General features: G+C 33.0%; 2 protein-coding genes across 5 annotated transcripts in view; one reads left to right on the plus strand and one right to left on the minus strand.

The window, feature by feature from the left end:
• The window catches only part of FMRFaR (FMRFamide Receptor), a 23,689-nt gene extending 20,423 nt beyond the window's left edge, over nt 1–3,266 (minus strand). For 2 of the 4 annotated variants that reach the window (XM_011314276.1, XM_011314273.1), the window contains exon 1: nt 2,260–2,761. The gene's annotated coding sequence lies outside the window, so the exon portion shown is untranslated. Of the gene's footprint in view, nt 1–2,259; nt 2,762–2,903; nt 3,054–3,238 lie in introns of those variants that run through there. The other 2 variants (XM_011314275.1, XM_011314274.1) reach the window with 2 other exon arrangements.
• LOC105272273 (uncharacterized) overlaps nt 1–13,988 on the plus strand; it is a 38,257-nt gene extending 24,269 nt beyond the window's left edge. The window contains exons 6-7 of the mRNA XM_011314322.1: nt 7,580–7,683; nt 12,326–13,988. The gene's annotated coding sequence lies outside the window, so the exon portion shown is untranslated. The remainder of the gene's footprint in view (nt 1–7,579; nt 7,684–12,325) is intronic.

The following is a 13,988-nucleotide window of genomic DNA, read 5'->3' on the forward strand; positions in this document are numbered from 1 at the left end:
ATTGAAAATTGACAGATCCATGAATTCCTTGAATATTCTTTTAAATTCACACGCCATGGAAAAGCCATGAAAATGTGGGAAAAATCTCATGATTGAATTCCCCGAATTAAATTTCAAACGAATCCCACCGCCAACAGTAAATATTAATTCCACTGTTCCCTAAAATCGATAGATGACTGGAAAATTCCTCCGAATTCATCGGGGAACATGAATAATTTTTATTTGCAACGGAGATCCCTAGGGAATCGCTAGAATAAAAATTTCTCTCAGGCGATTGAATTCTCTATGAGTAACTGCCTCCGAGCGTCTAATTTCCATTTCATCGCTCATCATTTCGTCATTCAGAGCTTTCCGATTTTTTAGTTTATCCTCCAATTATTTGGGAGAATCTCTGGAATTATTCGTATTTGAACGAATTTTATTGGCAATTGATTTGTTAATCTTTATTTACTCGCAATTATGAGAAACTCGCAATTATGAGAAACTCGGGATTATGAATGCGAATATTTATGCCGTTATCGTCGGGCAAAATTAAATTGGGTATGATATCTAAAATGACATTAAATCAATTGTCTTTTACTCACGAGTCATCAAGTCCAATGGAGTTGATGAGATCTTCATAAAATTATTTTCTTCATTGGAACGGACATTTTGAGTGGAATTTATGTGATCAAATCACGTCAGCTTTGAGTCATTTATTTAGGAGACCCTTAACCCTTTGGGCCCCAATATTGGGAATTATTATCCTTAACCTTCAGGTTTCAGAAAATAAAGATTCATTTGAAAGACAAATCAATCGCGATTTAGCGGGAATTTTTACAAACATTTTCATGGGTTTTCCGGGCCGCGCATTGAACATCAGTAAATCCAGGGAATCCCCAGTTTAATCAACGCGGAATTCTCAATATCAAATGCAATTCAAGTTCTAGTGTCTAGATTGAGAATTGAGGGAAATTAATGCCTGAATATTCACGATTTGTATGGGTTTTCCGTGCACGGAGAGAAATGTTTAGTAAAAATTACGGAACTTTCAGTTCACTTACTGATTACGGAGTTGATTCGAAAAATTAAAATGATGGTATCGTTATTTTTCACCGATAATTCAGATAAAAATTACGGAACACTGGAAAAATTTCCGTGAAAATTTTCCGAATTACGGAAAATACACGTAATTTTTATTGAATATTTCCCTCAGTGTGGGCTGGACCTGAAAATTGGAAATTCCGGGGAGTGAAGGGATTGGTCAACGCGGAATTCCCCAGAAATTTTCACGGTTTTTTCCTTTAAAATTCCCAGAATTAAATTCTGATAGCGGTGGTATATGTATATATATCTCTGGATTTATAGGGAAGGCGTAAAAATGCTGAAAATATAATTGAGTCTTGCTTTGATGGGGCCCCGGGAGATTGTCGAGATAATGGATGAGAATTAAGGTGAATGGGTGGAAGAGGGAGAGATGTACCATGAGGAAATGAAAGATAAGAGACAGATTTGCTCTCGAGATGATCCGCGTCACTTAGTGTATTGTAGGATTTTGTTCACTCGCAGGATAAAAAAAAAATATAATTCTCCCTCTGGACAAATTATTCCTATTAGTTCCATGTTTATTCATAAATTTCAATCTAATAACAAAAAACAATTAAACATTAATTTCATTGAAATACCAAAAATTTTCAGTTTTTTTTTCAATTTTTTTAAAAATAATAATAATAATTGTTATTATCTCGGGATTATTTATGACAATTTTTATTGTTTTTATATGGATTGCGTAATTATGAAGCATTGGCTTTTTTTATTTCCATTTAATTATTTAATGAAAATTCAATAATTTTTTAATTTTATGTGGATTTTAATATTTTTTCAATTCGATAAATTTTGGAAATTTTAATGATGAGAAATTTTTCATTTAAATTTTTAATTGCGAAATAATTAATCCAGAGTTTGAGATTTTTTTTAGAGATTCTAGAAAAATTACAAGATTTTCCACAACAATAATTTATTCACTGGCAATTATATTTCGACTCACTAACCTAATCATTAATTAAACAAATAAAATATTTGATTTTCACCGTATCATTTCCATGAATTTTCTTTAAGAAATAAAAAAAATAGGGGAATTCCCCCGGATTGTGGGGAATTGTCGCGTGATTTTTCCGAAAGTTTTTCCTCCGCCATTTATTCCACCAATAGTTGTTAAACCAGAGAGTAATTTCAGGGTAAATCCTCTCGGAAAATTCAATGATAATATTTCTCACTCACCGCCGACAATATCGTTCCATTTACTGCGTCTTATCAATTTAAATTCCAAATAGTTCGGGCAGTTTTCCAATTAATGTGATACAACCAACGGCAATTGTTGTAATATTTGATGATTTTTATGTTGTATCCAAAATGTTGCATCACGGTTCACTTAGTTTAGCACTGGGTTAACAGATGATAAATGATACTAGAGGCTCCGGTTATAATGCCGTGATATAAATAAAAGCCCCATGGCTTCTTGTTAAATTAGACGTGCAAATTCACTCTGGGGGATGCATTTCCACTTGTATATTCCATATTTCCACAGAAAAATATTCACTTTCATCTCATTCATCTGTCAATTTGATTTAATCTCGTTGATTTATCTTATCCGGTACTTTAACGTCATTAATTAACAAATCACCATGTTTTCCATTTATTTTGCAACTAGGGAATTTCACATTGAAATCTTATTTATTTATTAAAATTCATATTGGCTTTTTCAAGTTGAGTCATTGGTAATTAAATAATTTGTCATATTTTATTAGTATTGGTGATTAAATAAATAATTTTTTTATTGTTAATTGAAATTGCGGTGGGAATTGTTTTCAATTGAGTAATTGTTGATTAATTAATTCTGTCGCGCTTTTTTTTTAAACACTCACAATGAAAAATTCACTCTGGCACTATTTATCTTCGTTAATTCGGGAGTCGGTAGAAATGACGAGATATTTCATTGTCAGAATAAAAAATCTGGTGATTCACGCGTTGCAGAAAAAATGGAAAAAACGAATTATGAATTTGGATTTTTGACGATGAAAATTGGGGGTTAAAAATAAAAAGTTATTGAAATACTTAATCCCTTTAGAATTATTGACAAAAATTTTTTAAAATTTTACAACTTTTACAATTGAAAAACAAATTATTTACCACTTTGTCTCACAGAACAATAATTTTTGCAATAATTACATTGGGATTATTTATAAAAATGATTATTCACTTTAATATTTTCCAAAAGTTTCTCAAACTTCACAATAAAAATTTGTCCACTCTCCAGAAAAGAAAAACAATAAATGAGAATTGAAATAATTTATTTAAAAAAAAATCATTTGCTGTGATAAAAACAATAATTAGTGAAATAGGGACTTGGGAATGATTTATAAAAATTGGTGTTTAAAAATATTCAATCCGAAGATTTTGGGATCGCGAAATCGGCGCGGATGACGAGATCATGTGGTTGCGCTGTTAAAGCAGACTGAACTCCACCGACAGTCAGGGTGTCAGCAATCACCCTGGCACTCATCTCCGCCTGCGCACACTCTCAACATTTTCTATTTACACATATTCCCGTCGCTTTCTTACATTTTCTATTTCATTTGCATTTCCACTTTCATGTTTACACACGCATTCGATCGTTAATTAATTATTAAATTTCATTGGCGTTTGTATTATCGAGAATCGAGATCAAGTGATTTATCATTCTTATTGAAAGAATCGAAGAAAATTACTTTATCCGGGATTTTTCATCACCAATCGATATATCGAGTATTCGATTATCGATATACATCGATAATTATCGATGCATCGAATTACCATTAAATGCGAGATTATTATGATTATTGTTACGATTATGGCGTGGTATGTGTTGATGTATATATCGATGATTGTATAATCGATGTATCGAATCGATATTGTCGATATATCGATTTTTTATGCGTTCGATCTTGAGGAATATTGCCGATTATTTCCGATGAATTCCATTTGTTTCCAATTTCCATTGTTGAAGTGGCATTGCATTGAAATTTATAATTAGCTTAATTGGCCGATTGGAACCTTTGAAAAGTGAATTTTTACTTTCTGTTCTGGATAATTTTTATTGGATTGTCGTTCTCGCGACGATTTAATGTGGAAAAGCCGAAAAGTTACGGCGACGAGAAAAACCTTGAGCTGGGGGATAATTGGGTGTGGGCTGGTGCCAGCCAAGAAAACCGATTTTCAAGTAAAACTCGGGCATTAAGAAGTTTCTTCTGGTTGTTCAACTTTTACAACACAAAGACCATGTTGAATTATTCTTTTGTTAAACGAGATAATTTCCATGTCGTTATCTGCTCTGTACTGTGATATAAATAAGATGAGAATGAGAATTCCGGTGAATAGAGGGTTTTAGTGGGATGAAAATTTATGCATGGGTAATGCCAAAAATTCCCATATGCCAGAGATACATTTTTCCAATTATCCATTTCTGGTTGAAGAGTTGAAGGGGTAATTTTCCGCGAAAAATTACATATTCAAGAGTAAGTTGGAATTAATAAAAGAGCGAATAGAGGAGTTTATCGGATTAATTCAGACGGGTGGAAAAATTCTGTTGTAATTCGTAGGATGGAAACCAGAGTAAATGAAAATAGAAGAAAAACATCAAACCGGAAGTCAGAAATTTTTAGCGCGGAAGTGATGCTATTTTTTTCGAGTCACTCATTTTCTTCACCAAAAATTGTCATTCTTTAATCTAAGGTGACGTCATTTTTCAACCGGAAGTGGCGTCATTTTTCAACCGGAAGTGATATCATTTTTCAACCGGAAGTGATGTCATTTTGTCAACCGGAAATGACGTCATTTTTTCAACCGGAAATGACGTCATTTTTCAACCGGAAGTGACGTCATTTTCAAACCGGAAGTCGCCAATTTTTTCACCGGAAATGCCGTAATTTTTTTTTAGATAAAAAAAAATATTTCTCAAATCATAAAAAAGAATTCTTCAATCTAAACAACTCTTTTATAACATTCAATTTTTTTTTTTCGGCATTAAGAGACTTTTTTTCTCTGTGTTCGACAATCCATGAATTAGAAGAAAAATTCCATTCTCTCCAAGATTTACAGATAACGAGTTATGTAAATATTTTCCCCTCTGTTCATCCCTTGGTATTAATATATGTTAAAGCCAGAGCGTTGGTATTATCTCTGCAACATAAAGTCCATAATTTTTCACGTCGAGTGGAAGCTGAAAATTCCATATCGATCTGGGGAAAAAAACAATTGGAGGCATTCCATTCTATTCCACTTGAATTGCGAATGAAAAAAATTCAATTCAACAAGAGAATTAACCGACGATATAATTCTCTCTGGTTTATGATAAATTTATCCGTCATCGCGAGAGGAGAAAAGTTGGGCAATTAACATTCGGGAATGGGAGAAACTTCTCGGTGGAATAAGGTTTAATAAATTCGGTAAAACTTGGTGTACACCAGAGAAAAACAGGGAAAACATGAATATTAATGTACACAGAGAAAATCAAGGACTGACAAATTTCATTCGGCAAACAATTTATTTATTTTTGCTTTAAAAATCGTGGAAATTGATTCGAAAAATTTCACAACGCTATAAAAAAAATTTCGTAAGTTCCTGATTAGGTTCTGATGATAATCATCATGTTGCTCTAGAGGATGATAATGTGGGACATGTCCTGAGATAAATTCCACTGATTATTATTCATTTTCTGTAGATACCGAATTTTTGAAGGAGAAGAAAGTGAAGGTAATCTTTAATATTGATAATTATTGGTCGAGTTTATTCAAGGTCATGACCAACATACTCATCCTCTAGAGCAATATGATTATTATTATTAACACATAGTCGAGATCACCTGGAGGTGCCTCACCTGGAGAAATTATATTTTTATGAAAATACTCAACACTGTAAGAATTTCAATGAAATTTCCGTCGCAAATTCCTCTCAATTTTCATTTAACCGAATTTTTATTGAATTTCAATTAACCACAATTACCATATTTATTATTCATTCTGGAAATTCAAGAAAATTGCATTTTTCATCTTGAATGATAATCAATTTTTCAAATCTTCAAATTCATTCTAAAAATGAAACATCAAATACAACGAATCTTATAATAAATTATTACAATTAAATTTTTAGTTTAGTACTCAAAAGATCATTTCAATTTCATACTAATTTTGAAAGTTATCTCTGACGAGAGACAGATGTGCGGATATCTGAGTCAATCAGCTGATCTCTGGGTTAATTCCTCCAAAATCCTAACATATATCGCACGTTTGCTCGTTTTAACATCAATGCCCAACACTCATGGGAATTGAATTCACAGTTCCAATTACTGTTGATGTATCTGCTGATCTAGATTATCCAAGCTCAGGGGCTTAATGATTATTCGATTCATGGTCATCATCAGAATTGGTGCGAATCTATTATTGCGTATTTACTTAATTATTTCTTCAATATCTTTCGATTCCATTATTCTTTCAATTCTTCACTTATCTGTCTTCTTATTTATTCATTTCCCCAATTTTTTCAATCGTTCTATAAATTTATTCATCAATTTTTATTTAAAATTCAAGAGTTCATGGAATAATTGCAGATTTTATTACAATTTTATCACATTTACTCCCCGTTTATTAAATAATTATTCCACAAAATTGAACTTTCAATTTTCTTCACAATATCAGCGTCTATTATTTATAATAATTGTTCATTAATCCATTGATTTACATTCGTCTTTCTCAACAATTGATCAATTTTTCCCCAGATTATTGCAAAATGATAATTACTCTGGATTTTTTATTTATGTTCTTCGATCGAATTAATTTTTATTATCAGATAAAAATTATTGTTATCAGTGGATTAAATACTTTTTTTAATCATTATTATTTATTTTATGGGATATTAGTTCTTGGTGAATTTATGAAAGACTTGGTCTAGTTGGTAATTTCAGTCCATCACATCTTGAGTGGAGCGTCGTGTGTCCATTACGCCCTTTATTAACCATGACCGCTATTAACGAAAATTACTATCAAGTGTTCATAAATGGGCTGCATGTCGCTCATGTGAAAAATTCTACCTCAAATGTACGCCATGTGGTTGAATTAATATTAATATCAGGTCGAGGGACCAGAACTTGAGACTCCACCTGCAGAAAATAATTCATAGATTATTCCATACTGAGTAAAAAATTTAGTTAATTAAAAAAAGAGATTTTAAACTAACAAATGAAGTTGCTGAATAGTTACAGATAATTGTGCTAAATATTGAGTTGAATAAATTTGAAAAAAAAAAAAATGGAAAAAAGATTTTGCACTTTTCCTGAAAAATAATGATTTATTATATAATTATTATTATTAATTACAAATATTATTAAAAATATTATATATATATTATAAGAATTCTTTTAAACTGAGAGAAAAAAATAATGAAAAAATCTTTCGTCCCTCGAGATATTCTGAAAATTTTTTTATAATTTTTTTAGTTATAGACTTAATAGTATAATTGTTAAAGTGTATAATTTTTCAATTGGATAATGGATAAAATAATGTTGCAGGATTTTCTTGAAGGAGCAGAGATGGAAAATGGAATGCTCGAGTTGTGAGAGGACGACCCATCAACGCAGGATCACGAATTGGAGATTATTCAGGATAATACAAGGTAATAACAGGAATAGCACAGCTGGGAATGTATCGAGAGTTGGTGTACAATCGATAAGAGAATTCATGTCGTTGGCTTTGCTGTATCGAGGGCTCTTTATTCTCCACCCACATTTGCCATTAGCACATGAGACTTGGGTGTAGCATCAAGAGATAAAGGTCAGAAATCTAGAGCAGAAAATATATTTTTTATCGATCTCTCCCAGTTGTTGCATAATCATTTGTTTACATTGACAAAAAATAATTATTGAAAGAAATTTTGTTGATTTTTCAATTAACGAGTTTCCGATTCATTGGGAATTGCCAATTGGTGGAAAATTCAGGGAAATTATTGCCTGAATTTTTCACTCTCACGATTTTCCAGTGTCATATGACATAATTAATAAATAATTCGTCAATAAAGAAATCAGCAGAAATTTCATGTAAAAAATTTCAAGTTTTCCACTTGAAACTTCAAGTTTCTAATTTTCCCACATTTTCCGGCAGTCAATGAATCCTTGGCAAAGATTTTTTTTTCGCAATCTGTAATAAATCTAGAATGAAAATAAGTTGAACTATTGTTCATAGTTAATATTCGTTGTGATCTGACTAGGCGTCTGTTAGTGATAAAAAATGATTAGATGACTCAGTATTAGCGGTATTAACCCCCTCGGTAATATGATAATCATCAATACGGTTTAATTGGACTAGGAGGAATTGAGCCCTAAGTCACATTGAATGAAAATAAACGGTCGTGTAAGTCTCTCACTTAATTTTATGCAATTCAGCTAGTCATTCGGGCGATGTACAATCGAAATCTCTGTCTAGTTCACGTTCTGAAGAGGTTAGACTATTCTTGGGTGATTTCTTTATTCCAGTTTCGTTCCATTACTCAGTATTGCACATGGGAGTTCCCTCCAATATCAATTCGATTCGTGAATAAAACATATCCTCGTTTGAATTCACCTCGACTCTTTCCTCCATGGGCATTTCCCATTCTTCGTGGATTAAAATACGAAGGTCGAGACACGAGTTCATTGATTTGTTCAAAAGTCTTCAATCAGACATGTTCTCTAATTTTTTTTTCTCGACCTTCCGGTGCCTTTTTCTCTGACTCGTGATCTCTTGGTCTACGATTTTTCGAACCAAGATCGATTACTAATCGATAACTATCGATTGTTCGAAGATCGATACTCGATGTACACAGTCGATTTTTTTGCGGGTCGATCAGTCGACCGAATTCTTTTATTTATTTTCTTTTTTTAATAAACGAAAGACCGTTTTTGGAAAGAGTGAGGAGAAAAATCGAAAAAGATCGACTCTCCAGTAATCGATATATGATATATCGATATTGTGAGGATCGATTCGATTCGAATAATCGATATTTTTATGGTCGAAAAATAAGTACTAGGGAATTAAACATGAGATGACAAACGATTGATTATCAGACATCTGTTTTGTCTGGGAAATGTTCGAGATGATGGAGAGGACAAACGAAATCACTCAAATGTCCAATTCAGGGCGATAAAAAGGTGTTGAATAAGAAATAAGAAATAAAAAAGTTGAAAAAGAAAAAAGCAGAAAATGGTAGTGACGCGTTGGTAGAAATTGGATCAATTCATCTCGACAAAGTTTTTAGAAGTTTCAGCAGTATTTTGTTGCTGAGATTAGCGCGGTTGAAGTTTCAAGTGGATAATTCCAGAATGTACAACGTAAATGGACAACAAATGGCACTCTGTTGGAATGATGCCCAGTGTTGTTAGTAACAACTTTGTAAAGAGCAAATTAATTAATTGTCGTAGGGGAATTTTCAGGCTAGTTGATATGCATTAGGTTCGGTCCGGTGAATCTCCGCATTACGACAGCAGTTTACTAGATTTTTGGACGGCCCATTTGAATTTTGTCAAGGATTCATTTACTTGAGACGTATATATTTTCTTAAACTATTTTTTTTCTGCATTTGAGTCATTTTCGGTCGAGTTTATTCAAGGTTATAACCAACATAATCAGTCTCTAGAGCAATATGATTATCGTTATTAACACCTAGTCAAGATCACCGGGGGGTGGCTCACCTGGAGAAATTTTATTTTTATGAAAATACATACTCCTCTCAGTACTGTTAGAAATTTATTGAAATTTCCGTCACAAAGTCATCTCAATTTTCAATTAGCCGAATTTTTATGAAATTTCAATTAAAAACAATTACCAAATTTATTATTCATCCTGGAAATCAAGAATCGCCGGAATATTCATGAAATTAATTAATTCGTCAATGAAAAATTCTCGATAAATTTTTTTCATTTTTTAAACATCTCAAGTATAATTTTTAAAAATAAATCTATAGTTTGTAAATTCCCACCGATTTCGTATTCTCATTGGGAATTCCGTGCAGTGGATCTGAATTCATCATGGTGAATGACAACATTATTCTCATGATACCACTTCTAGAAATGAGAGAATGAAAAGACTAGCTTTTCTATTTTTCCGGTGATAACTCTGTCGCAACGATAATACCACTATGACATTAAGTTATTAATCTCGGTCTGGTTATGACTAGCTGTCTCTTCTCAGATCACAGAGTAGCTTGAACGAGCCTTCAATATCCCTTATTCGAGGTATAGGATATAGCGACAGCTAATGGATCGTTGGGGATAATTTATGGGGACATGCCATAAGTGAATTATTAGCATCGTCACGTGATCGATGAGATCCTATCCAGCCAGGGCTCAAGTGTCCTCTGAATAATTTTTTTACTGCCGTTTTGGGTGCAATAAATTATTAGCAACTTTCGTCGGATGCTAAAGTCACAAGATCCCACCCATTATGTATCAAAAAAAATTTATGTCTCGTATATTTTACGATTTCCCTTTCATTTCGGCAATTGAAAATATAAAAGGTCAATAATTATCGAATAAAGTAGCTCATTGGCTTCATTAGGTGCAGGATTTGGTCATTTAGAGGTTAAATCCGGGAATTCTCACCACCTCGCGTTTTCAAAAGGTTGTAATAATTTATTGGCGCAAGTTTGATCTCTGAAAAATCGTTTGTGCATTCTGCAGATGTGAATTTAGTTATACAAATTTTTATGATTTTTTTTATCACTGATTTTCGGTGTTCTCGTAAAAAAGGGAGTGGAGCATTTTGTATTCGCAAGTTTGTTCGGTCATTTTGATGGTGATTATTATTATTATTATCATTTCCATTGATGATAATAATTATTATTTAATTCTTCGTTCAACTTTTAGAAATAATTTAATAAGAATATCGACATAGTCAAACTTTTTTGGGGTTATGATGAGAAAAAACTAAAAAACGGTGGAAATTCCTTGATTATGCGACCACTTAACTGCCGAAATGCATTTCTCTCCCCGATTTTCCGAAAATTGATCCTGAATTGGTGATAAACGAGCCACAGATTTTCACTGGGTAAAACCCAAGTTCCCATTCACTACGAGATCTCTTCATTCTTATCTCTCGTACTATTACAGTTGCCCGAGACGTTATAGCGCAGACGAGGTAAAATCTTGTGTGCAATTTACTGGATATACTTGTGAAAGTCACTCCCACAATTGCAGAACGGTGAAATGGTCTTTGTACACGGTATAGTCTCGAGATCGATTTGATTTTCTCGTTGGGATCGAATACCTCGGGGAATATGAAGTATAACTCATTGCCAGATGACGACATTATGGGGGGATTTTCACTCGGTCCAAGTCGCCATTTAATTAAGGGACATGTGTCGGGTTTTGGGGTTAATTAAGTCGCCGCATTTCTCAATGCTCTTGATGACCTTAACCTCAAATTTAATTCTATCGTTTTTTTTCTCTTGTTTTCTCCCCCCGTTGGATTTTTTATTTTTGATTCCTCGGAAAATGGGACGGATTTTGGATTGATAGATATTTTCTATTTATTTACTCATTTATTTATTTTTATTTTTATTTTTATATTTTTTTTTAGTGGTTAGGAAATTAAAAAACGTACATGAACAGGTGTATTAAGGGAATAATATATTAAATATCGAAGAAGACATGGAAATTTTTTTAATCGGGTTTATGGAAATCATTGAAGTCCCGTTTTCTCGGGAAATGCTGCAGTCATTTATCATTATTACATTCTTGAGGCGAATTGGAAAGATGAATTAAAGGAGTTGTCATGAAAGATTAGCATTCAATGAATTTGAATTAAAATAAAGTAGTGATAACAATTGGGTCGGAAAAGTGGAGAATTGTAACTCTTAGAAAACGGGTCAATCGGTCTGGAGCCATTTTCTGGAGATGTTCCAGTTAAAATGGCGGGGAAAAACCACTCTCTTCGTTTCCTGTCGGCACACATCGGAAAAAATTGTCCGTTATCACGTGACTTGATTGAGGTTATCAATTCAATTCCATTAATAATTGAAATTTCGTTGTTGAAACCAATAAATTATTTTATTCTTCAATTAATTTTTTCAATTAAAATAAAATTCAATTAAATATTCAAATATTATTGGGTGAAAATTTTTATTAATCAATACTAATAAATATTGTGATACATAAATAAATATAAGTTAACAAAACTAAAAACGAATACAAAAAATCTGGAATGATTAATTTTATAGAAAAGAGAGTAATTAATGATTAATAGTGAAGCGTCGAAAAAATAAGATTTTTTTTTTATTTTTTCAGATGACAAGATGCATATGAATGAAAATGAAATTGACAATTGCCGATGGATTTCTACATGGGAATGTTCAACAAGTTGTCATACTTCGTGTGCTCATCAGGAAAAGCTGATTACCCCATGGAGGGGAATAATTTTAGAATAAATGGGTGAAAGCCCCAGGAGAGAACGAAAGGTCAGAGGAAATCGATAATTAATCGAGTCTGATCCCCGAAAGGGAGAAGCTGATATCGCAAATAAATTCCATATCGCATGTGATCTTGGGTTGAAGAAATCACGCAAGAAAGTATAAATAAAGGAAGAAAATTGAGAGGATCAATGAACCCAATAACATTGTATTTATTGGAAGGCATTATCCATCGGAGGCAATCAAGTTTCATGACTCTTGTTATTTTTCTTCATCCTTTATTACTCCAGAAGATCCCTTTATCTTGGAGACAGCCCTGCGGGTATGATGTTTAATTTTGCAAAATTGTGTTTACACTGAATTCGTGCGGATTGAACCGGAAAATATCGTGAGTTGTCTTTTGTTTTTTTTTTTTTTCTAATTAAAATGATTGCCCATTCAATTGAGAGTTTGTAGCAGTGCCCTTGAAGAAATTGAAAGATCAAGTTCAGTGTTAATTTTTGAAGTTGAGTTTTTTAAAATGCTGAGTGAAGTTTTTTCGTTGATGAAAAAAATTTGGGATAATTGATCATAAAGTGGTGTAATTAAATATTTAAGTGCAAACAGCGTCGGGATCTCGTTAAGTCGACAAGAGGATTCTCAAGTGGAAACTTGATGGGTATAAGGTAATACCGAGTTAGTCCATCTGAGTTAATATCCCTTGAACACTCGAGTCTGTCGCTTCCCGGGAAATTCCGGGAGTTTAGTAATGATACACGATTATCTGATGTATAAATTACTGTTAATTAATCATCGGGACATTGAGAGTGTCTTGTGGGTGGGCAATGGGATTTTCCGTGACAGGACATTTATCAGGGAATAGTTCAATTTAAATATTGATGGAAGAAAATACTTGAGCTGATGTTTCCTCATCTTCGAGGCGAATCATTGTAAAAGAAATTATTCGGTATGGGGATTTGAATGAAAGATTAGTTCGTTGATAAATTAATTAATTTTTCTTCAAATCTTATCGAAATTTGGGACAGGGTAAAATAGATCGTGTGGGTAAATTCCTTTATCTTTATCGACCCTCTGACATGCACTTGACGACTAGAAACTAAGTTAATTACATTTATCTGATTCAGAAAGGGGGGAGAGGAATAATACAAAATAGAAGTGTGGAAAATTGGAGACACAAAAGGGACTCGATGAAGTACTCAGTTCCATCCTGTGTTGTTCGTACATTCCAGGTTTCATTCTCTTTCCCATTTGTTAAACTTCGCTGGAGAGTGTCTCATGTCCTCGGTGCTTTCTTCCTTGTCGTCGTTGGCATTTTTTTTCTTCACTCCAGAAAAGGTGCATTGGTAAATTCGCCGGCGGATTTCACCGGGAGCTGTAATCGATCCAGAGAGGAATTTATACGACAATAATTGGTTGTTCATCAATATTGATAGGCTGGAGAACTTTAATTGTTAATAATTGAAGGCGAACACGAGAGCGGCATTCTGTCTGCCATTTCGAAAGGGATAATTCATAAACACATGACCGGAAATGACGTCATC

This window comes from Fopius arisanus, unplaced genomic scaffold, assembly GCF_000806365.1.
Source record: "Fopius arisanus strain USDA-PBARC FA_bdor unplaced genomic scaffold, ASM80636v1 scaffold00152, whole genome shotgun sequence".
NCBI classification, from domain to species: Eukaryota; Metazoa; Arthropoda; class Insecta; order Hymenoptera; family Braconidae; genus Fopius; species Fopius arisanus.